Raw genomic sequence first — 25959 nt, 5'->3', positions numbered from 1 at the left:
CTCTCCAGAGTGGCTGCACCAGTTTGCATTCCCACCAACAGTGCAAGAGGGTTCCTCTTTCTCCACATCCTCATCAACAGGTGTTGTTTCTTATGTTAATTTTAGCCATTCTGACTGGTGTGAGTGGTGTCTCATTGTGGTTTTGATTTGTATTTCCCTGTTGATGAGTGATGTTGAGCATCTTTGCATGTGTCTATTAGCCATATATGTGTGTGTGTGTGTGTGTGTGTGTGTGTGTGTGTGTCTTCTTTGGAAAGATGTCTGTTCATGTCTTTTGCCCATTTCTTAACTTGATTATTTGTTTTTTGGGTTTTGAGTTTGGTAAGTTCTAGGTTTTAGATACTAACCCTTCATCAGGTATGTCATTTGCAAATATCTTCTCCCATTACGTAGGCTGCCTTTTAGCTTTGTTGATTGTTTCCTTTGCTGTGCAGAAGCTTCTATCTTGATGAAGTCCCAATAGTTCGTTTTTGCTTTTGTTTCCCTTGCCTCTGGCGACGTGTCTAGTAAGAAGTTGCTCTGGCTGATGTCAAAGAGGTTGCTGCCTGTGTTCTCTAGGATTTTAATGGTTTCCTATCTCACGGTTAGGTCTTCCTTCCATTTTGAATTTATTTTTGTGTATGGTGTAAGAAAGTGGTCCCGTTCCATTATTTTTCATGTTGCTGTCCAGTTTTCCCAGCACAATTTGTTGAAGAGACTGTCTTTTTGCCATTGGATATTCTTTTCCTGCTTTGTTGAAGATTAGTTGACTATATAGTTGTGGGTCCATTTCTGGGTTCTTTATTCTGTTCCATTGATCAATGTGTCTGTTTTTGCGCCAGTACCATGCTGTCTTGACGACTACAGCTTTGTAACAGAGCTTGAAATCCAGAATCATGATGCCTCCAATTTTGTTTTTCTTTTTCAGAATTGCTTTGGCTATTCAGGATCTTTTGCGGTTCCTACAAATTTTAGGATTGCCCAAACTGTTAGAATAACCAAAGAGTAGATGAAGTTTCTCTTTGTAGATATATTCCCATTAACAAATAATGAAGGAATCCCTAATAAATTAATGACTGTAGACATAGATTAGCAACAACTACAAACATCACGAAAAGAAACATACAACCAGACATTATCTACCTCCTGATGGAAGAAAACACCAACACCTATAAACTTGTCTTGCCAAAACAATTAAACCCAATTCTGGATCAAGCTTCTGGGTCCAACTCCTAGTTTGCAAGAAATAGGAGGAAAGGACATGTTAATTGGTAATATGAACGTGCGATCAGAAAAATCCAGAGAGCGAGAACTCTGTAGGACAAAATCTGATTTCTTCACCAAAGAAACCTGTAGGTTTAAAACGAAACATAAAAGGTTTAAAACGAAACATAAAAGAGGGGCGCCTGGGTGGTTCAGTCGGGTAAGTGTCTGCCTCCGGATCAGGTCATGATCTCATTCTCCTGAGATCGAGCCCTGCGTTGGGCTCCCTGCTCAGTAGGGAACCTGCTTCTCCCTCTTGCTCTGCCTCTCCCCTCTGTTTGTTCTTTCTCTCTCAAATAAATGAATAGAATCTTAAAAAAAAAAAAGGAAACATAAAAGATATCAACCAACACAATATATGAGCCATATTTAGGTCTTGATTCAAAACCACAAAATTTTAAAATTTATATAACAATTGGAAATTAAAAATAGATTGAATACTTGATATTAAAAAGTTATGGTCTACTGTCGATGGTGTGATACGGTTATCATGGTCTTTTTTTTTTTTTTTTTGAGACAGAGAGAGAGAGAGCGCAGGTGGAGGGGCAGAGGGAGAGACATAGAATCTCAAGCAGACTTTGCACTGAGTGGGGAGCCTGATGCAGGGCTTGATCTCAAGACTCTGAGATCACAACCTGAGCCAAAGCCAAGAGTCGGACAACCAACCTAGCCACCCAGTTCCCCCATGGTCATGTTTTTTTTTAAAGCATTCTTATCTTTTGTAGATACTGAAAAATTTATGGATGAAAATGTATGATACCTGAGATTTGCATCAGAATAACACAAGGTGGTAGAAATAGGTAAAACGAGATTGGCCACAACTTCATAGTTGAGTGGTAGGTACACAGATGTTCATTATACTCTCCTCTCTACTTCTGTGTGCTTAAAATATTCCATAATGAAATATGTTTTGAAAAATAATAACATGCTCTTGGCAAGTTAGCTAACTCTCCATCATACACTTACCCAGCAGAGAAATGGATCCAGCAGCATCAAACACTTGGAGCTGTTCCTGTCAATTAATATTTAGAAAATGCTTTGAGGTTGGAAGATGAAAGATACCATATAATTGTATGGTATTATTACTATATTAGAATTAAATAAATTACACAGTAAATTTGGAAATCCAAATATGATCACCACTTAATTTGAGATTTGGGTCATGTGGACCATAAACTTCCTGAGAAATGTCCATAAAGGGTCAATGGTCAAAGGTTGAGTCAAATGAAATTCTTTCCCATACAAGACACCCCCTTAGGCAGAGCAAATCTAAGGCAAAATTACTAAGAAAATTACGTTCACTTCTGGTGTCCCCCCTCATCTTCCTATTCGAGAACATGGTCCTCTGCCTCTCCCAGTCCCTCCTCCATGCTCCTAATTAACCCATGCTAGACCCAAATACCCAAAATTATCCTGCCAAACAAGATTTCATTCATTCATTCATTCACTCATTCATTCATTTTACTAAAAAACATTTATTGAGTGTCTACTCTGTACTAGGAATACAGATACGAATAAAGCTCATGCCATAGGAACTCATAAGCTATTGGGGCAGTAAGACATCTAAATAAATCATTACAATGTAATGACATGAGGTGTGGACAAAGTGGGAGCAGAACAGGAGTTACTAACTATAGGAAGATCTGGCGAAGTGTCACCAGGACAGTGACATTTAACCCGCCTCGTGAAAGATAAATAAGAGCTCAGAGGTGGGGGGCGCCTGGGTGGCTCAGATGGTTACGCGTCTGCCTTCAGCTCAGGTCATGATCCCAGGGTCCTGGGATCGAGTCCCGCATCGGGCTCCCTGCTCCTTGGGAGCCTGCTTCTCCCTCTGCTTCTCTCTCTCTCTCTCTCCCTCTCTCTCTTTCCCTCTGTCTCTCATGAATAAATAAATAAAATCTTTAAAAAAAAATTGCTCAGAGGTGGACAAAGGCATTCAAGGTGTATTTATTAGTCAGGGTTCTCCAGAGAAACAGAGACAGTAGGATACATAGAGATAGATGGAAGAGCAAATTTACTATAGGAATTGGTTCACGCACTTATGGAGGCCATGTCCCATGTGTGCAAGCTGGAGAACTATGAAAGCCAGTGGTATCACTCAGTCTGAGTCCAAAGTCTGAGAACCGAGACAAAGAAGAGGGAGGTCCCAAATCAAGCAGAAAGAGTGAATTTTCCCTTCCTCACCTTTTTGTTCTATTTGGACCCTCAATGGATTGGATGAGGCCCACCCGCACTGGGGAAAGGCTATCTGCTTTACCCAGTCTACCAGTTCAAATGCTATTCTCTTCCTGAAACACCCTCCACAGACATGCCCTGAAATAATGTTTTACCAGCTACCTTGGCATCCCTTAGTTTAGTCAAGTCGGTACATAAAATTAACGATCACACAAGGCAAAGGGCATAACGCAAAGTCATAAGCAAACCTGGGGCAACTTACTTGTGAATGGAGAGATGCGTTTGGAAAGGTGGATGGAGTCAGGTCTTGAAAAGCCATGTGCACTGTGCTGGGGACCTTGAACTTGATCCTGGTAACCCTAGATGTTTTCTGAGGAAAGAATGCTTCGTTCAGATCTGCATTAGGACTGCACATTTCCTTGCTCGTCCTTGGCCCACGTGAGACTATAAATTATTTGCCCAGACTTGTTCTATCTTGTAACCCCTAGTTCCCAGGACAGATTTAGACCTTTTGCAAGGGTCAAATCTAAAGGCAGTAATTTCCAATTTTTTTTTTTAAAGACACAATAGCTATAAACAATGCTTTGGAAAGGAGCTTGAGGAAGAAAAAAATAAAAGAGGACTCTATCCCTTAAAATAAGTGTAGCCTGGCAACGAGCTAATGTAGCCTTCACTCCCACTTCCGAACTCTGGGCTATCCCTCCTCACGAGTGACCCTGGGGAGAAATTGCAAAGGGACTTACAGGTCAGAGGTCACAGCCTGGGCGTAAGTATTAAGATTCCTGTACAAAAGAGAGGAGAAAAATGCAGGCCCCAAGTCCCCTGAAAGGAAGATAAATGGAGCCGCCTTGAAAGAGGAAGAAGCTGCGTCCTCATGATGGGAGTTAGGCCAGTGGAAGAGAACCGGTGTAGCACAGAGCAGTAGTTCCCCAAGGAGCCTCCTTCCCAGGTCATGAGAACTTGGTCTAAGGCAGTGACAAAGGGGGCTGGATATCTGAAAGATCGGGACTACCTCTGGGAATTTGAAAGGAGCCATGAACTCTCAGAGGGCTCAGGGGCTCGACCGCCCACAGCCAACGGGGAGGAAGTCCCAGCCGGAGGGGCCTCCCCTGCTCAGACGACACAAGCTCTCAGAGAGTTCAGGGACCAGAGAACAGCAGGGCCTTGGAGGGATATGGCTATGCAGCTTGCCTCGGGATAAGAAGTGGTATCTAGGGACCATGTAGTGGACAGAGAGCTGGCGAAGTCCCAGCACAATATGCTTGGCAGACCCACCCTGGGGGTGGGATTTCCTGCCTCTGAATCACAGTCTCCTTCTGGAGGTCCTCTTGATTGGCTGATCAGCCGGATGCTGATCCCTGCCCGGACCGTGGATCACGTTAATGCCAACTCAGAACTCACTGGATTCTTAACACTTCTCAGCCCTCTAGTAATACTACTCTGTCTTAACTCACCCTTTCTCCAATAGCCTGTTCTGACTTTGGATTCGTTCCCACTGTCCAAACAGCATTTGAAGCTGCTTGGGCATTAACACAGTCCTGGGTAAAGCCATCCATGTGGCAAGTTTTGTTTTTCCAAAATAATCTACTGAGGTCCTTTGACATAACTTGATTCCTATTCTCTGCCCTTTTTATCCTCCTTCTTACACACAGACATTTTGAGAAGGTGTGTAACCTTATTACTTTATTAGCAATGACTAGCCATGGATAATTCGTTTTTCTATTGTTGCAGCCCCAGCCTGTCATCTACTCCCACTGTAGCTTAGTCACCGACTGCTGGTGTCAACACCATGGTGTGTGGCCAGCATGGCCATTTTCACCGACCGAATCGATTTGTGGTCCAATTAGTCTAAAACACCAATCAGTGATGCACAATTGAGCACGATAATCACTTAGAAGTTCAAGGCATGGTGCACAAAGTGTACATTTTACATTACATCTAATAGTATTTTTTTCATTCTGTTGTCAGTATATTGGAGTATTGTATTGCTGTTTCTTTTGTAAATTTGGGGGGTTTTCTTTGTAAATGCTTAATAAAATAAAGTCACAAGTTAAAAAAAATGGATGGGAATTGAACCTTATGCTTGCAAGCAGATGTTTTTGTTTCCTTCTTGTGTTTGGTCTGTGTTAGAAATACATACGGCTCAAGGATTTAGAAGTCAGTTTTTAGGTTGCTTTAATGCACAGCAACCTTTGAAAATATCCTTGAAGTAGTACTTTGAAGCGTCTGGGAGAAAAGTGACACACTACTCTGAGTGTGTATGGGGGGCGCAGAGAAGGGAAATAATCCGCCAAAATAAAAGAATTTTGACTAAGAACACAATGGATTAGTTATTTCTTCATCAATAACAAATTACCCAACACTCGATGACTTAAATCAACAATAAACAGTGTTGTACTCTGTACTGTTTCTCCATTTCTGTGGGTCAAAAACTCGGGAGCACCTTCGGTGGCTGTTTCCAGCTCATGGCCCCCAGGTCTTTCACAAGGTTACGGTCAAGGTGAAAGGCAGACCTGCGGTCATGGAAGGTGAGACTGGAACTGAGGATCCGACGTCGCGGTTGGCAAGTTGGTGCTGGCTGTTGGCAGATATCAGTTCCTTGCCCCAGGGACGTCTCCAGAGAACCGCCTGTGTCCTCACAGCAGGACAACTGGTTTCCCCAGAGGGAATGATCCAAGAAAGAACCACGTGGAAGTCACAAAGTCTTCTTCTTCCCTAGCCCTAGAAGTCACGCGCCATCATTTCTGTAATTGCCTACTGCTCACCCAGGTGGACTATTTAGTGTGGGAGAGGCTTGAATACCAGGTGCCAAGGATCACCAGGGGCCATCTCCAAGTCTGGCTACCACAATGACCCGGACAGATGCTGGCCCCTCCGTATTTCAAATCTTCTACATTGCTAGGGTTACCTTGCCCTTCGAAATAGAATTAAAACTCTGTTTCAACATGCATCATGCATAGGATGGAAAACCCGATGACCACCCCAACATCTGGCTCTAGTCCTAAAACCTGAGGGCCCTACGTTGGACACAGAGAGGCTCAGCCCAGAGCCCCTTCAAGGAAGGACCTCTTGTCCCTGCTGCTGAGAATGCTGTGTGACCACCTCCAACTCTCCTCTCCTCCAGGCGGTGCGGCAGCCGCACCTCGCCCAAGACCACACCTTCTGAGGCAGCCCACATCCAGTGACTGATGGAGGAGGGCAGAGGAAGACCCGGCCACTCAGCCCAGCTGGGGACAACCCAGACAGGCCATGACAGGCCCAGACTGCCGCCAGGTCCCAGGTCCAGTTCAGTCTCTCCGTCTGTGAATCCTCCTGCCTCCCATGGTCCTGAGCCCAGGGGCCTCCTTGACACACACCCTGCACTCCCTATCGGGGCATCTGCTTCATGGAAAAGCCAAACTGCAATATCCTTTCCCCTCAGAGTTCTTCCAGAGCTTTCGCACTCCTCAAACTAAGCATTTCTGTTCATTTCTTTGGCAGAGACAATTACCTGACTCTGATTCATACCTGACCCTGGACACAGAGGCTCTGGGTTCTATTTTTTCATGACCAGGCTGGTCCATCAAGGTTAAATAGACTATTCTCTCCCTTAGGAACTCCAAATTCTAATATTAAAGCGGTGGTTTTGTTTTTTTTTTTCCTCCTCACCGAAGGAGAAGGAAAATGAAATAGGAGCATGTCTCCCCTTGATTCCCAGGCCTCCCCACCCTGCCTCAACACCAGCCCAGCTCTAGCTGTGGCTCCCATTACAGCCTGCGCCTGCCATCTTGACTAGGCAGGCCACTTCCCCATCTTGCTCCCCATGCACCTTTTTACCACCCCTCCCTTTTCCATACCTCTCTTATCACCAATTCCTCTCCTTCTGCCTCCTTCCCCCACATCCCCACAGCTGGCTGGCCACTCTCCCTCTTTGCATACTCAGCCCTGCCCTGCTCCAGATCCCATCCCCACTAGGCCATAAAGTGAAAAAAAAAAAAAAAAAAAAAAAGACATTAGGGCTGCGGCCCCTTAGCATGAAGAATCCTTAAAATTGTGGGATTTATGGTTTTGTGGCAAAAGAAGGCCCAGCTCACACCTTTCAGTCTGGTTTTCATCTGAGTTCTTAGGATCAAGCTGTGCTCCCTACCCGCATGCCCAGTTTCTGCCTAAGCTCCCAACCCTATCTACTGGGCCACGCTTTGCTTTTGCCAGGCCCTCGGCCTGGGTGTGGACTATTGTTGTGCCTCCCTGAGGGAGACATGGTAGATCCCCCCATATCGCCCCCCTGCTTAATTGTCACGTGGGGGCTGCTCTCTGGATCCCCCATGGCAGTGACCTAAGGAACAACGTGCTTTGGACCTCTCGTGCCCACTCCTAATCCACATTGCATACTGCTGTGCCCGGGTTGATGTCTCCAGACTCCTTACCTAACTCTGCACCCAGCCCTCCAATGTAGGCCCCCAAGAAAGAATCACAAGCGAAGACTGTTTCCTCCTCTTGTGCACTGTTGGTGGGAAGTATATAATTATATCCTTCCTTTATTTGCTCACTGCCTTGTGTGGGTCACGTCTCACCAACTAATTTATAAACTCATTAAGTGCAGAGACTGAGTCTCTCTGCAATGCCGTGTTCCCATCAGGCTGACTCGTTCACTAATTCATCAGATATTTAGGTGACTACTGCGTCCCAGACATTGTTGTTCAGGATATGGAGATACAGGAGGCAAGGTGGCAAAAATAAACAGGATCCCTGCTCTCATGGTGGGTGGACAGACAATCAGATAATCACACAAATCAACATAAAATCACACCAGAGAGCTACTATTGAAAACACTGTGGTCGCAGTTCCTTAAAAAGTTAATAATAGAATTACCATTCCATCCAGCAATTGCCCTTCTTGGTCAGAAGAAGTCAAAAGAATGGGGCGCCTGGGTGGCTCAGTCAGGTGGGTGGGTGGCTGCCTTCGGCTCAGGTCATGGTCCCAGAGTCCTGGGATCCAGTCCCGCTCTGGGCTCCCTGCTCCGCGGGGAGCCTGCTTCTCCCTCCCCCCACTCTTGTGCTCTCACTTGCTCTCTCTCCCTCTCAAATAAATAAATAAAATCTTTGGGAAAAAAAAAAAAGAAGAATGGAAAGCGGTGTCTCGAAAAGATATCTGTACACCTATGTTCAGAGCTGCATTATTCAGAGTTGCCAAAAGGGGGAAGCAACCCAGGTGTCCATCAATGGATGGATGGGTAAACAAAATGTGGTCTATCCGTGCAATGAAATATTATTCGGCTTTAAAAAGGAAGGCAATTCTGACACTTGCTCAACATGAACGGATGTTGAAGACACGATGCTGAGTGAAGTAAGCCAGTCACAAAAGGGCAAATACTGCATGATTCCTCTTATATGAGGTACTTAGAGTAGTCAATTCACAGAGACAGAAAGTAGGATGGAGGTTACCAGGGGCCCGGGGTAAGGAGGGAACGGAGAGTTAGTGTTTAACGGGGACAGAGTTTCAGTTTGGGACAATGAAAAAGTTCCGGAGATGTTGGTGGTGATGGTCACACAACAAGGTGAACGTAGTTAATGCCACTGAGCCGTACACTTAAAAATGGCTAAGATGATAAACTATGTGTATTCTAGCATAATTAGGAACAATTTTTAAAAGAACAAACCAAAAAACTACACCACAGATCAGAGCAACAAAGGCAAGGCAAGGCTGCCCTGAATGGTCAAGCCAAGTTTTGCAGGCTGAGGGAGGGCTATGGGGGTCAGTGGTGCGTCCACCCTTGCCCACCGCTGAGGCTCTCAGCTCGCATAGACCTCTGGACTCCTTCAGCGGCCCTCCTCACTCAGACTGAAGAACTACATACTGAAGGAGGTAAAGGAGCCTTCCACTGCAGTATCCTATAGTCATGTCCAGTGATACATGGATTACCCTTCAGGTTTCACGCTATTGTGTTTTCCAAGGACCACACCAGTGACTCTCAGACTTCAATATACACCAGAGATATCAGAGGAGCTTGCGAAAGGCAGACTCCTAGTCCCTAACCCCCCATATACTGATTCAGGGGTTTGGCATAGGGCCCAGACAAATGTATTTGAAATAATGTCCTTTAAATAAAATTTAAATATGTATTTTAAGTAATGTGCTTTAAATAACCCCCACCTTAAGGTGACTCTAAAGACCACCAGGAGATCACACTTCTATGAGATACTGGATCTCTGTTTATCTGCTAAGTCTAAAACTCCCTGATTAGACCATCATTACTATTAATTTGCCAGTCAACGGTTAGGAACTGAAACAATTTATTTCAGAATGGCCTGGCCATCCAAAGAAAACAAACAGTACAGGAAAATCCATATATTCACATGATGCCTGTATCTCAAGCTACCTTACAGACTCTACCCCTCTCTGGGAAGTAGGGAAAGAGTTTAATGCCCATTCTATAAACAGATAAATGAAGGCAGGCACAAAGCAGTGATAGGAATTATTTAAAAGATGGGAGCTTGTCATGAAATATGGCTCTCAACCACTTTCTATGTAGTAGATCAAGTCCAGGGCCTATGTCCCTAGAAGCAAGTCTTGTCAAAACCACTTACTTAGAGGTGCGCACAGGCTTATTAGAAAGCTATTAAAATGTGTTCCCAGCAATTATTGTTAGGTCAAAGCTAGTGTATTTAGCACTCCATCAACCTGAAACCATTATTTTCCAATAGTACCTTATAGTGACGATCCCAGTGGCCCTGTGATTCTGCATGGTTCATCAAGGACAAATCTTGCTTAGCCATCAAAGGACGACTCCTGTCCTACATGGTTATGCCATGAGCTAAACTTTGCTGCCTCTTATTTTCTTGAAAACTGGTAATGCACATATAGTAACAGGGTATTATTTGAGAGCATATTTATTTTACAAACCTGAGTATGCCATTCCCCAAGCATGGTGGGTTGTGGTCCAACTGCCCTTCGATGTTACTGAATGACATTACTCATTTCACTGGGCTCCAGATGGGGCTGCATACAAGGTGGAATGAACACTTCAGCAGAGTTTGGAAAATAAGTTTCTGTTAATAAGGATAGGCCATTTCTTTGTTTATCTGGATCTTTTACCTTTGCAGAATGCCTGATAGCCAGACTTATTTAATTTCTGTTCTAAGACTTTTTTTTATGATATTATTTTATTTATTTGAGAGAGAAAGAGTACAGGCAAGAGAGAGCATGAGCAGGGGAGGAGGGGAGGAGGGTGGAGCAGAGGGAGAGGGAGAAGCAGGCTGCCCACTGAGCAGGACCCCGGGATCCCCCGGGGACCCCGGGATCATGACCTAATCCAAAGGCAGATGCTTAGAACTGACTGAGCCACCCAGGAGCCCCTCTAAGACTTTCTAAGAAAGCATTCATTGGCTTGGCCATTCCATTCTAGTACTCACTTTTCTTAGTATTTCATTTGTTGGTGACTTATTTCCCTGGTGAATCAGCAAGCAACCTAGGGAAGAGTCAGGATCAAACTCTAGGCCCCCTGATTCTTTCTACCACATGATTGCACATGTAGAAGTCTCCTTATCCCTGAGGAATCTGCAACTTTTTAATAATTTTATAACACAAGGCAGGAAGGTAGCCTGGAAAACATGTCCAGTAGCTCTTGGGTCTGATAGACCTGTGTTTGAATCCTCGTTACATCAGCTGCTTTGCTTTCACCCACAAATAACAAAAACCCTAAGTCAAATCCTTAGAATATATCTGTCATTTTTCACGACAAAGAATCCAGAAGTAGCTGGAAAGGGTGGCTCCAGGTGGCTGGTTGAGAATAACCCAAGTTCTTTCCAGCTTTCTGCCCTACCCTACTCCAGCTCTTATACCCAGACACAATGGCCAACAGGAAAAGACTATTAATTTCTTTTTTTTTAAACATTTTTTATTTAAATTCAATTAATTAACATATAATGTATTATTTGTTTCAGGAGTACAGGTCTGTGATTCATCAGTCTTATACAATACCTAGTGCTCATTACATCGGGTGCCCTCCTTAATGCCTGTCACCCAGTTACCCCATTCCCCCACCCCCATCCCCTCCAGCAACCCTCAGTTTGTTTCCTATGATTAAGAGACTCTTATGGTTTCAAGAAAAAGACCATTAATTTCTTTGAGCCTCGCTTCTTTATTTGTAAAATAGTCTTATCATCTGTATGTACTTTATGGAACGGTAAGAATTCAACAAGATAAAATGTGTCCAAGCCCTAAGCAGAGCACATGGCCTATGTTGATGCTCAGGACTTGAAGACTGAATGAGGTCCTTCAGAATCCCCTAGAGGATCTAATTTAAGGGAGTCAGGATGTGGGCCCTGGATTTAAAATCTACTCAGATTTAAAACCGGGCACCACTGCTCACTGGCTAAGTGACCTTAGATAAATTTACATAATGTTCCTAAGCCTGTTTCATCATCTACAGCATACTCAATTCTAGGACAATTCTAGGACATTTAAAGGGTTTGGAGAAAGTTAAATAAAATGATGCACGTAAAGCACATAGTACAGAGCCTGTTATCTGAGGGGTGTTCAATAAATATGAACAATCAGTGGGGGAGCAGAGGACCGCCGTGTGGTGCGTTAGGGTGAGCCTAGCGGGCCCTAAAGGTACATTTGGGGAAGGAGTCTTACCAGCCGCGGAAAGGACAGGGCCTCTGTCGGGGAGGGACCGAAGGTTAGCTAGAGAGGGTTGGTGAAACGAGACGTGCTTTACAGAATGTCTTCAGTTGCCCAAGGAAAGCCTCAGCTTTTGTCATGGTAATGTGGCGAGGCCCCTGCAGGAATCCTGCGTGGGGCTAGAGGGCAGGCCCGGCTCCGCGGGAGGAAAGGGCCGGGCGGGGAGGCTCATTTGCCTCCCGAGCTCCGTAGGTGGCAGTGTGTGTGCAGCGTTCGAGGCGGAAGGCAGGCGTGGCCACCCCGGAGCCCGGCCCGGACCCCAGCCCAGCTCCACGTCCGGCACCCGGGGAAACACTGCAATCCAGAATGCCTTCCAGCGCCTCCGTCCTCTTGCTAGTCAACCTGCGGTGCTGGAAACAAACCAGGGATGCCTAGAGGCACCTTTGCGATTAAAGGAAAAAAAAAAAATACAGCACGGAAAAGCCTCAGCTGAGTTTGTAAACACCATTACCTAACCTTGGCTTTCAAAATGGATTTTGAAACTTGTTTCTCCTTTAACTGATTCTGCGGGCAGGCTTTGGGTCTGAGAAACCCATTCTGCCAGGGAGAGGTTAAATGGAAGGATTACACGGCGTTAAGAACTCAGTCAGGCTAATTCTTGCTCAGCATGTTTGTCATTCACACCGAAGTAAATGTGTTGCTCACTCCAGGCCCTCCCCCAACGAGATGATTTTTAGGCTTACAGGGTGATTTAACCCTCCGGGCGCTCCACAGATTATCTCTTTCTGGCACCTCCGAGAAGCAGTTATCTCAGAAGCTAAGGGTATGTGCTATGGTGAGCACTGTGAATTGTACAAGACTGATGAATCACGGATCTGTACTTCTGAAACAAATAATGCAATATATGTTAAGAAAAAAAAAAGAAGAAGATAGCAGGAGGGGAAGAATGGAGGGGAGTAAGTCGGAGGGGGAGACGAACCATGAGAGATGATGGACTCTGAAAAACAAACTGAGGATTCTAGAGGGGAGGGGGGTGGGGGGATGGGTTAGCCTGGTGATGGGTATTAAAGAGGGCACATTCTGCGTGGAGCACTGGGTGTTATGCACAAACAATGAATCATGGAACACTACATCAAAAACTAATGATGTAATGTATGGTGATTAACATAACAATAAAAAATTATTAAAAAAAAAAAAGAAGCTAAGGGTACCAGCTGCCTGGAAGACCTATTAACAAATCCTCTGAAGGAGGCACACATCAGTCCTGCAAAACCAGGCAGGTGGCTACAGTCCTAGGAAAAGAAAACAGACAATGGAGTCCCGGGTTCAAGTTCCCGGTCTACCATCTACCAGAGTTAAGTTTATGCAGCTCTTTTGAACCCCAATCTATGACATGGCCCTACCTCAAGAATAGAATAAAAAGATTGGCAGCACCAGAACAAAAGCCATTTAGGAGATGAGCCAAATAAGGAAACCACAAACATGGATATACTATATTTAAAACCTTGCCGTGTTTCTCATCATTGGTTATTTTGCATTAGTTTTTCTTTTTTAAATATTGCATTGAAATCTTATTTATCTTAATCACAGAGTTGGGTGGGGTTTGGGGGCATCCTCTTAAATTTTGCACAAGAGGCAAGAACCTCGCCACCTCACCCTGGTCAGAACCCTGAGGATTAGATAAGATAATATATCTAAACATACCAAGCACCTTGTAGACTTTTCATAATGTTTGCTGAGGGATTACATAGAGAATTTGGGGCTGAGTTTGGGGGCTGGAGGCCATGTGAACCACCTCTTTCAAACAGTCTTTTGTTTATTTCTTTCTTAAAGATTTTATTTATTTATTTGTCAGAGAGGGAGAGAGAGCACAAGCAGGGGGAGCGGCATGCAGAGGGAGAAGCAGACTCCCTGCGGAGCAGGGATCCCAATGCGGGACTCGATCCCAGGACCCCGGCGTCATGACCTGAGCCAAAGGCAGCCGCTTAACCAACTGAGCCACCCAGGCGCCCCACACACAGTCTCTTGTTTAAAACCCACAACTCAGTTGAGGATTAATGTCTGCATCTTCCGACAAAATATCAAGAAAACAGCATCTGTAGGAACGTGCCGCTCCGTGGTTCTCCCAGCCCGGTCTGCAGACCCAGGAGCGATGATGCATCTGCTCTGAGTCATTTCAGTTCTTCCTCCTGCTGCCTCTTTTCCGCACACCCACTTGTGTTTGACACGGCAGGCAGGCCCCCCATGGGGTGTTCCCCTGGGCAGGAGCCCTGGGGCCGCCAGAGAACCCCCAGTGGTGAGCGGGGAGGGGGTCACAGAGCCCACGGCGGGCCCGGTGCTAGCACCTCTGTGATCCAATACTTTCAGACTGTGGTCTGCCTCTGTCCTGGGGCTGGGGGTAGGAGGGGAGGGTGAGATGAGAGAGGAGGGAAACACTGTTTGGCAGCGTGATGTAGTCACTCAACTTCTTTACCTTTGCTTCCTTCTTGGAAAGTAAACTACTATTATTTAGGTTCCAGATTTTTTTTTAAAGCTCCAGTATTATTTCTAACCTTGAAAAAAAATATTTAGAGTTTAGCGGCTTGAAAAATAACTCCTCAATATGTCTTATAGAATAAGCTATGTTTGCCGAACAGAGTTGGTCCTAAAGTAGAACGAAATAAAGTGGAATGGATGGTGGGCTTGCTTCCAGAGCCTCCATGGACTTCAACCCCCCAGTTGGTAAGAACCTATTTAAAGCAACTTCCACTTCAACTCCTTATCTCCTCTCCCTTCCCTTCTTGATCCTTTATTCTCTATTACTCACCTCAGGGAAAAGGAAACAAATTAGGGAGTCCTTGCCCTTCGTCAGGCCCAGTGGTAGGGGGTGTGTTATCTAATTGAAAGCCTGCTAAAATGGCGCTGTGAGGTAGACATCCTTATTGACATTTCAAGGATGAAGATACCACCCAGGTTCACCCAGAATCCAATGGCTACCCCAGGGCCTAGCCAGGCCTTCCTATTCCAACACCTCCCACCCTCCCCCCAAACCACCATGTTAAATTCTGACTTCACTTCTGCCACAACCAATAATTAGATTCATAGACAATGGGTGTCTTCCAAAATGTTTTGACCCGGAATTTGCCACAGCCAGCTGTTATTTATTTTATTAATCTTCATTTTATTATATGAAAGGTAAGAGGTGGACACTAATTCTCTATGTTCAAAATGAGAGGACAGAAGAAGATTCTGGGGGAGAACTCTCGGTAATCATTAAATGAAAGACTACAGGTCCAAATCCCAACAGAACCCCACTCTTCACCCGGGAGATGCTAGCGTGTGGAGCGGTTACCTGCTCTTATAGAGTTGGTCTTCCTGAACAAGAGGAAGGTCTGCGGCTGGCAGTGGATGTCCCAGGGCCAAGTGCACAAAACCCCGTGATCACTTTCAGGGCAATCATCATTTGCAGGGGCAGAGGGCAGTTTTAACCTGAGCTCTGTGCACATAGGCGGGAAGGGACAGAGAGAGGCTGACACCACATGTGAGAAAAAGGGCATGAATGTGCACATGGACAAATGTTATCATTTCTTCTTTCTTTCTGGCCTAGGATGAAAAACCTCAGCACCATCTCATCTGTTTCCCCTCAACGTAAGATGTCAGGACGTTAATGATGGCCTGTGCATGGGGTGGCAGAAACATAGAAGGGAAAAACGGCTATGTGTCTTCTCCAGAATGGAGGAGGTAAGAGAGGTTGTAATTTGCCTACCTTAGACCCCAGCCTCCGTTTCTTCCTTTGTGTTAGAATTCCAGTTTTTGGCTGAGCACATTACTGCCCAGCTGAAAGACTTCATTTTCTAGCCTTGCTTGCAAAGGTCTGGCCCTGTGCCTAGTCTCTCACTGAAGAGATAGAAGAAGTACTGTGTGGGACTTAGGGAAGTCTTTTTGAAAGGGAGAGAATGCTCTTTTCTTCTCCCCAATTCTTCCATCTTGCTTCGAGGAACAGAGATGAGATGGCTGGCGGGAGCCTTAGCAGTCACCTTGGACTAGGAGACCACCCTAGGGGAGAAGCTGGAAGGGACCTGGGTCTTTGATGGCTTTGTGGAGCTGTCACACAAGTCCTGGAATGCCTAACTCTAGTCTTTTACATGAAAAAGAAATGGGATTTTATCTTATCAAAGGCTAAATAGGGAAAGGGACATGTGTGGGGAAGTGTTTCTACCTTATGCAGATGAACCTAATCCAAATTGATAAAGAACTGATATTGAAACAGCATAATCCTATTTTGCCGCGGACTTTCTTTTCTCGATTTGTTGGAAGAGACCGTGGCCAGAACAAGGAAAGCTGTATGGTGAATCTCAATTTGCTGCGTCATCAAAATGTTCCACTCATTCCAGAGGCCAGAATAACTGATTGACTGAATGTATGTTTACTGTGCATCATTAATGTGCCAGGCACAGGAGAGACTCTGCCCAGGGAAGTCCTGTTCCTCTTGTTTTACCATAATTGAGGGACCAAATCAGGGCACAAGAACCAGCTCCACCACATTTATGAAGCCCCCGTGGGCTCCCCAGCACTGTGAAAGAGAAGTGAAATAATCAGCTGTCATTGTCCCGCATGGGAGGGCTAGGTGATATGAACGTATGCGCAGCTTTTATGTGTTCACCCTCTTTTGAACTTTATGCCAACCTTTATGCAATAGGTGTTATTGTCCTTAATTTATACGTGTGGACCCCGAAACGCAGAGGTAGACCAGCTGGCCCTTGCGCAGCCAGACAGTAAATATTTGGGACACTGCTTGATAAATATATGCTGAATGAATGACCAAAAGTCCATGCTTTGTTCACTAGCTCGCGGGGCATAAATGTAGAGGAAAAAAAACTGATGTGTGACATCCCCATCCTAAATGTCTTTGGAATAAATGAATATGAATGGCTGTGCCGCCAAAATGGGTTGAGAACGCTTATCTGTTCCGGCCTCCACACAAACAACTCTATCAATCATTCCACTGACCCACCTTCTAGATAGCACTACTGATTCTCGGGTTCTTCCTGTGCTCGACTGCGGGCTCACCAGGGCACGAGGCACCATGGGAAAAGCATAAGACACCTCCCTTGCCCTTGTGGTGGCTGGCAAGAGCAAAGGCGCTACCGATGGACCTTAGGCTTTTGGATGCGGTTTTAGAACGAGATGTATGCCCTCAAGTGAGTCACTCAATCCCTCGGCTTCAGGTGCCTAATTTATAAATACAAATTTTATTCAGCAAATACAGGTGTTCGGCTCTATACTGAGTGTGGAGGATGCAGAGAGAAAAACAGAATACTTGTCCTTAAGGACCAGGGTCCAGTGAGGGAAATTGGAGAAAATGGTGTCGTTAATGCCAAACGTGCTGTCCTATGCCTGAAGTCCCTAATTTGGGGGGCATGAAAGTGGGGGTGCAAGTGCGTCTGTCACCACCATCCTGCAGAATTTCCAGTTATCGAGGGGCTCACAAATACGGTGTTGTAGGGCGATGTCCTCTCAAAGTGCCCCAATACTCACTTAGTGGTGCCTTCCACGGGACTCTTCTCCTGGCCTCCTGGCACTTCTCAGGACCTGAGAGCTCAGGGATGGAGACCCAAACACCTGTCAGAGCCAGAGTTCCCCTCTCCTGGTACTGTCCCCCAAACCATCAAGGGCTCGACCCACAGCCTGGGCAGTCCTCACTCCCCAAAGCCTGAACTTTATTTCCTTTTTTCTAAATGATAGGTTTCTATGGCCCATAGCTAAAGACATTAGGACAAAATCCAAACCCTCAGGAAGATAAAATGGAGAATCCAGATTTTAGAAACAGATGGTCTTCCTTCCCAGTAAGGGAGAGAAAATGATTTTACTCGGGTTGGAGTGGTACCAGTAAAGACTTGCCACTGTAAGGAACATTCCAACTACACTTTGAGAATGGTGAGCTATTCTCAGATAATAAGTGACATCTCACATTTTTGAGCATTTCCAGGAGTGTGTGCCAAGCACTGCGCTAACTGCTTCGCAGCTCAGTCCCTTAACCCTCTCCCCATCATCCCTGCAGAAGAACCTAGCATCAGCTGCACTGTACAGATGAGAAAACAGAGGCGCCTAGTCCTACAACTTTTCCAGGGTTGAGTCTGGCCCTTTGACTCCAGGGCCCATATCCCTAACAGCCCTTCTAGATTAAATTCTGAGCCTTTGATCTGTTGCTTTAAGGATCCCACCAGATGTTCCCTCCTCTGGTTAGAATGCCCTCCTGCCTGGGCGCCTGGGTGGCTCAGTTGGTTAAGCGACTGCCTTCGGCTCAGGTCATGATCCTGGAGTCCCGGGATCGAGTCCCGCTTCGCGCTCCCTGCTCAGCGGGGAGTCTGCTTCTCCCTCTGACTCTCCTCCCTCTCATGCTGTCTCTCATTCTCTCTCTCTCAAATAAATAAATAAAATCTTTAAAAAAAAAAAAGAAAGAATGCCCTCCTGCCTCCCCTCCTCTTCTCATCCCCTCCTCACACCCGAGCCCCGGGTTCCATTAGTCTGCTGGTGTTACCGTAACAAAATACGACAGACCGGCGGGGTTAAGCAACAGAAGTTTATGTTCTCACAGTTCTGGAGGTTGGAAGTCCAAAATCAAGGTGTTGGCAGGTCTAATTTCTCCTGAGGCCTCTCTCCTTGGTTTCTGGATAGCTACCTCTCGCTGTGTCCTCTGTGCATACATCCCTGCATCCCTGCTGTCCTTCTGTGTGGTCAAATTCCCTCTTCCAATAAGGACACTGGCCAGATTGGATTAGGACTCACATTAAAGACTCATTTTAGGATAAAGAAGATGTGGTGTATACACACACACACACACACACACACACACACACACACACACACAATGGAATATTATGCAGCCATCAAAAGGAATGGGATCTTGCCATTTGCAACGACGTGGAGGGAACTGGAGGGTGTTCTGCTGAGTGAAATAAGTCAATCAGAGAAAGACATGTATCATATGACCTCGCTGATAGGAGGAATTCTTAATCTCAGGAAACAAACTGAGGGTTGCTGGAGTGGTGGGGGGTGGGAGGGATGGGGTGGCTGGGTGATGGACATTGGGGAGGGTATGTGCTATGGTGAGCGCTGTGAATTGTACAAGACTGTTGAATCACAGATCTGTATCTTTGAAACAAATAATGTAATATATGTCAAGAAAAAAAAAAGAAGATAGCAGGAGGGGAAGAATGAAGGGGGGGAAATCGGAGGGGGGGGACGAACCATGAGAGACAATGGACTCTGAAAAACAAACTGAGGGTTCTAGAGGGGAGCGGGGTGGGCGGATGGGTTAGCCTGGTGATGGGTATTAAAGAGGGCACGTTCTGCATGGAGCACTGGGTGTTATGCACAAACAATGAATCATGGAACACTGCATCACAAACTAAATGATATAATGTATGGTGATTAACATAACAATAAAAAATTTAAAGAAAAAAAAGACTCATTTTAACTTACCTCTTTAAAGATCCTATCTCCAGGGGTGCCTAGGTGGCTCAGTTGGTTAAGCATCTGCCTTCGGCTCAGGTCATGATCCCAGGGTCCCAGGATCAAGCCCCACATCGGGCTCCCTGCTCAGCTGGGAGTCTGCTCTTCCCTCTGCCCCTCACCCTGCTCTCATACTCTCTCTCACTCTCTCTCTCAAATAAATAAAATCTTTAAAAATAAATAAATAAATAAATAAATAAAGATCTATCTCTGAACCCAGTCACATTCTGAGGTTCTAGGGATTAAGGCTTCAGTACCTGAATTGGGGGGGGGCGGTGCGGGTAGTAGAGGATTCAACCTATAACACAAGTTAAATGTCATTTCCCAAGATAAGTCTTTTGTGATCTCCCAGGTATGGTTAATTCCTCCTATGATAAATGCTCCTGTAGTGCCCTATACATGCTCCTACTAGCAGTTACAACTCCTGTAATTAGTTACTAAATGACTAGTCGCTCTACATCTATCTCCTCCTCTAGATGTAGGCACCATCGGGGGAGGGATCGTGTCTCTCTTGTCTTCTCTGGGCCCTATTTCCCAACACAGTGCCGTGTACCCGGAAGGTACTGTCTTAGTCCATTCAGGCTGCTCTAACAGAATGTCATGGACTGCACAGCTTGAACAACAGATATTTATTTCTCACAGTTCTGGAGGCTGGGAAGTCCAAGATCAGGGTTTTTTTGAGGACCTTCTTCCTGCTTGGCAGATGGCCACCTTCCAACTGTATCCTCCCATGGCCGAGTCAAGAGAGGAAGAGGGGAGAGACAGAGAGGAAGCAAGCTGTCCCATGTCTCTTCTTATAAAGGCACTAATCCTATTCACCAGGCTCCACCCTCTTGTTCTCATCAAACCTAATTACCTCCAGATACCATCACACTGGGGATTAGGGTTTTAATATATGAATTTGGGAGGGACACAAATATTCACACTGAGTACACGTAGCATGTACTCCGTGAAGACTTTATAAATACACCAGGGAATAAGGTAAAATATTTTTTTTAAATTGCAAAGCATCATGAGATTTCTAGTTACTATTAAGATCTTTTACAAAATGAAAGAATATTAGAGCTCGAATGATCCTGGAAATTATTCTGTTTCCTCACAATAATGAGATAATTGCCAGGAAAAGATCCTTAGGAAAATTGACACCCTGGCACAATCGTGCTTTGTCTTTTTCTGGATGGGTAGGGGGGTTTGCTTAAGCTTTTGTTTTATTTTAAAGCAGTTCACATCAGCTCATGAGAGCTGATTTTTTAAACCTTCGGGAATTTTTTCAGTTCAGCTGCTAAACACAGCCATTATTTAAACCTAAATTCTATGAACTTATGATTCACTAAATGATATTAAAAACAAAGGAAATACTCACAGTTCATCACTTCCTAGTTTTTTACGACATTTGTTATGGACTGAATTGTGTCCCCCCCAACACTCATATGTTGAAGTCCTAACCCCCAGCTCCTCAGAATGTGACAGTATTTGGAGACAAGGCCTTTAAAGATGTGATAAAATTGGGGCACCTGGGTGGCTCAGTCAGTTGGGCGTCTGCCTTCGGCTCAGGTCTTGATCCCGGGGTCCTGGGATCGAGCCCCACATCAGGCTCCCTGCTCAGCAGGGATCCTGTTTCTCCTTCTCACTCTGCCTGCTCCCCCTGCTTGGCTCTCTCTCTAGATAAATAGATAAAATCTTAAAAAAAAATAAAGATGTGGTAAAGTTAACATGAGGCCATTAGCGTGGGCCCTAACCCACTCTGACCGGTGGTCCTAGTAAGAAGAGGACATTTGGACACACAAAGAGACTGGAGACGCACACATGCATGGAAAGCCGGGACAGTTATGTGAAGAGGCCGCAAACGGATGGCTGCCCACAAGCTGAGGAGAGACACCTCCCAGGACCCCAACCTTGCCAATTCCTTGGTCTCAGACTTCCAGCCTCCAGAGCTGTGAGAAAATTAATGTCTGCTGTGTAAGCCACCTGGCCTGTGATATTTTGTTCTGGTGCATCCAAGCTGACCGATACAACATTTTACTATGTTCCATAATCTTGAGGTGACTGACTCCTACTGGATCTGTCTGGGGGAAATGCTATGTGACAGTGAGCCGTTGGGCGTCTCTCCCCCGCACCGCGCACAGTGGGGGACAGCACGTTAGTAGCTTGAAACCCGCCATGATGGGACTATTTCCACCACAGAAACTGGCAAACATAAATCAGGGCTTTTCCCCACCGAGAGCCAGGTGTGAAACATTTATCAGCACACCACTGCTTTTAAGAGACCAAGGAAAGGACAGTGGGAGGGAGGGACTGTATAGAGAGAACTCTGAGAATGGTTTTGTCCTTTCTTTCCTTGACTCAGTCACTTCAACAGACTCTGCTAGTTTCCCACCCAACCCCCATCTCTGTTTCTTCCTTACTAGCAATACCCCGACTTTGCTTAGGGGGGTATCATCCTCGACTACAAATACTTGCCCTCTCAAACTCCCTGGTCAGTGGAGTTGGATTCTCTGCTGCCTACATTTCTAAGTGCTTTACCTACACATTTGCAACATGAAACTGAGAGCCATAGCCTTTGGGGGTAATCAACAAACACCAGGGACAGAGAAGGCATGCTCTGGGTGCCCACAGATCATCTCAGCCAAGGGTCAAAATCTCAGTTTCAAGAATTGGAAAAACTATACACACCAAAATATTTTAAACGAAGGATGAAACAGGAAGTTGGAATTTGCAATATTAACTTAAAAGAGACAAATTCCTTATGCCGCTTATGCACTTAAAAAAACCAAGGCAAACGCACTTCTCAGGAAGTCCAAATCAAAATACAAAACCAATAATATCTAAATGAACATTATCGATGTAATATGCTGGATCACGTTTTGTTAAATTAACTCACACATGTTGTGTTTAAAAATAAGACCCTGTAGCCTCTGGTCCATCTCTTGACTTAAGCTTCTCTGTCCTTTGACTTCCGTAATAGCGAGGCAGAGACCCTCTATTTGCATAGTATGTTGTACAAAATGGCATTCATAATTTCAAAGCTTTGTTTGCTAGTTCAAGATAATCCGACCCCATGCTTAACCAAAACTCTGCCAGCAGGCGATTTTCAATGCCAATTTAATGCGCTGTCATTTGATCTCTGCAAAGCAGTTTTGTTCATTTGAACGTGAAGTTAACATTGCAGCTTTATTGAAATCTGTACTAAATAAGTATCTAATCCAATTATTACTGGAATTGGTTACAGAAAATTTCTTCATGGCACATTTACCACTACACTTACAGCTAATGAACTGTTGCCAAGCTGGCGTGCTCAGTGATCGGCTCCACACAGAACGTCTGATTGCCCCGCCAATACAGGACTGATGTCCTGGCCCAGGGCTTTTGAGGGCATGTGTGGTGGTTTACACCGTTCCTATTTATTCTATTTGAATTCCTGAAAAACTTTCGGTTATATTATATACTGTGACGTTATTTGAAGCAGTCTATCCTAAATGGTTGAGACTGCAGCTCCAGAGTCAAAGTGCCTGCGTTCATTCTTGGCTCCATATTTTACTAGCTCCGTGGTCTTCGGCAAGATATTAACCTCCCTCTGTGCCTCAGTCATCTCGTCTAAAATAGGGGCACTAAGGGGTGGGTGCCTGGGTGGTCCAGTTGGTTGACTATCTGACTCTTTTTGTTTTAATTTTTTTAAAGATTTTATTTATTTTTGAGAGAGAGCGCGCACAAGCTCATGGGTGGGGGTGGGCGTTGGGGGGGAGGGCAGAGGGAGAAGCAGACTCCCTGCTGAGCAGGACGCAGGGACTCAATCCTAAGACCCTGGGATCATGACCTGAGCCTAAAGCACACGCTTATCCGACTGAACCACCCAGGCGCCAGAGCATCGGACTCTTGAACTCCGCTCAGGTCATGATCTCAGGGTTGTGGGATCATGCCCCGTATCAGGCATATTGGGCTCCATACTGAGCATGGCACCTGCTTAAGATTCTCTCTCTCTTCTCCCTCCCCCCACCTCTCCTCCCACCCCACTCTCTCTCGCTCTTTCTCTCTCTCTCAATGTCTCTAAAAAAAGTAAAAAATAAAATAGGGACACTGAAAGTATAATCTTCATAAAGTTGCTGTCAGGGTACATGAGATAATACATGGGCTCGGAAGAGTGCCTAGCACATAGGATGTGCTCAGTAAACCTTGCTGCTACTGTTTTTATTCTCACCGTTGGGCTTTTACTGGACATGAATTCAATCTTAAACACAAGTTCAAAGAGGAACACTTCTGATGATTCAGCTTAAGCACCAGCACCTTCTTGAAACCCTTCCTTACATACTCACTCCTGCATCGCACAGAATTAACCCCTCTCCTCTGAGGCCACTTGTGCGCCCTGCAGTCCTTTGGCACCGAATATGGAAACGTCTGTGGCCTTCCTACGTGGGTCTCCACCAGCTAGACCCTAAGTTCCTACCGTCAGAGGCGAATCCTGACCAGTCTTTGCAGCCCAGTGTCTGGCACGATGTCCAACATGGAGTTGCCATCGGTAAGTTCTGAAAGGGAAGAGGAAGAGGCAGAGGGTTGGAGGAGGGGAAGTAAAGAGAAGTAGAAGGCGGAGGAGGAGACGGAGGGGGAAGGAAGGACCTAGAAGGGAGGAGGAGGAATTCCCACACCCCGGGCTTTCTAGGGAGATTTCTATCTTGAAGGGAGTCCCACCTTACTGATGGTGGACTAGTAACTGCATGTGGTGGGAAGGTGCTGTCTGGGGGTGCAGTGGGTGTAGCAGGAACCTGCTCACCCTGGCTCCCCAGAGCCAATTGTCCTCATTCCAAGTTGGGAAGCTTGACACTGGCCATGGTGGGTGAGCATTCACACCGCCAAACCTTTCTCAAGAGCCAACGTTCCCAGCACAGCCCTGGCAACCAGGTTTCTCTGTGACTCCAAAAGCAATGAAATCTGACATACCAAGCAACACAAGAGTGTGTGAGGCACAGAGGGACCCCAAAAGCAGAGTCACCATCTGCCTGGGCTGAGGCCAACCCTGGGGAGGGGGGGTTGCCAGCCCTCTGTGCCCCCACACACCACAGCCCTGGCCCCAGTCACATCTCTGGGGGTCACACCTTCAGCGTTCCCATCAGAGTCATCATGGCGGTATCCATGGGTGATTCTTGTCTTATTCCTGTGGATGGCTTCTAATCTGTTAAAAGTAGGCTAATAATACAATGCATTATGTTAACGACTTACTAGTCATAACACCAAACAATCAAATGAACTATTGGCTTCATATTTTCATGAGAGACCGTGCACGTGACTTTGCCGCTCGGTGCCAGTTACATTGCTATTTACATGGAGACCGGGGACAATTAGCACATTTATCTCACTTCGTCACTCGTCCCCCTTTCCCCCCGACTCTCCTCTCCCTCTTCCCAAAAGAAATGAAAAAACGTTTTCATTATAAGCTGCTATCTGTTGGTGAAAGCAGCTATTTTTAAAAAATGATGTCACAGCGTCTAGAATGCTACATTGTTCTGTTGCAGAAAACACTCAATGGATTCTTCAGTTCTAGCTGTTTCTACATGTTAAGTGAACACTAAGTAACCTCCCCTCCTCATCGCCTATCTTTTTACCCATTTACAGAACGGTCACTTGATAGCTAGGGAAACTTCTGTGAGTTTATATTTCTTTCTGGCCTTCAAATAATATATATTTTCTTGTATTGTATGTGCATATAAGCATCTCCATTCTTTACAGGACTTCAAGTCACCATCTTTGTAACTCCAACCCAGAATATTCCTGTTATATAACTATCTGTTTGTATACTGAAGCAACATTTACTTGTTCTACAAAACCTGAGTAAATCCCAAACACTGAATTATTTTCTACAGGATACCCTCAGGAATAGAAAATATGGGTGTGGGTTTTTTTTTTCATTTTTTGCAAAAAGAAATTAAAACAAATAACCTCTTCAACCAACCACCACAACAGAAAAGACACCAACCAAGTAGCAACCAATACCCATTACCTACCTGTCTAGAATTGAAAAAAAAAAAAAATTGCCTTTAGAGGTCTTTTTCTAGCTATATTCTTCCAAACAACGTGAAGGATAAATCGTACTTTTCCAAGAGCCGTTATTTTCTATGAGCATAATAAACTTCTAGTTTAATCTTAGCCGAGAAAATAATCTTAGTGTCTCCGAACGAGTGTGACCCGAATGCTGTGTCCAGCACGCAAGGCCTCTGTGTTTGTGAGACTCCAGTAATGCTCATACTATAGGCATGCACTACTGATAAATTGAATTAGTGCTTCTGCAAGGAACTGGAGGGGTATCCTGGAAAACTAACGAGCAAGTCAATTAACCTTGCGTGGATCTTCTTTGATGTGCTTCAGCTTTAATTTACTACCACACTTCCTCCCCCAGTCCTACACACACACACACACACACACACACACACACACACACACACACACACTCAGCTC

General features: G+C 45.3%; 1 long non-coding RNA gene across 1 annotated transcript; it reads right to left on the bottom strand.

Moving 5' to 3' along the window:
• Positions 1-3267: 3267 nt before the first annotated feature.
• Positions 3268-4299, bottom strand: LOC141372532 (uncharacterized). The gene is made up of 3 exons (XR_012377810.1): positions 4161-4299; positions 3680-3787; positions 3268-3358 (listed from the first exon to the last, which is right to left on the bottom strand). It is a non-coding gene; the product is annotated as an uncharacterized lncRNA (long non-coding RNA).
• Between the last annotated feature and the right edge of the window lie 21660 nt (positions 4300-25959).

Source organism: Callorhinus ursinus, unplaced genomic scaffold (assembly GCF_003265705.2).
Source record: "Callorhinus ursinus isolate GAN/ISIS: 27379988/994484 unplaced genomic scaffold, GSC_fseal_2.0 scaffold4, whole genome shotgun sequence".
Classification (NCBI taxonomy): domain Eukaryota; kingdom Metazoa; phylum Chordata; class Mammalia; order Carnivora; family Otariidae; genus Callorhinus; species Callorhinus ursinus.
Note: the sequence above shows the minus strand (reverse complement) of the source record. Positions and strands in the feature narration are given on the sequence as shown.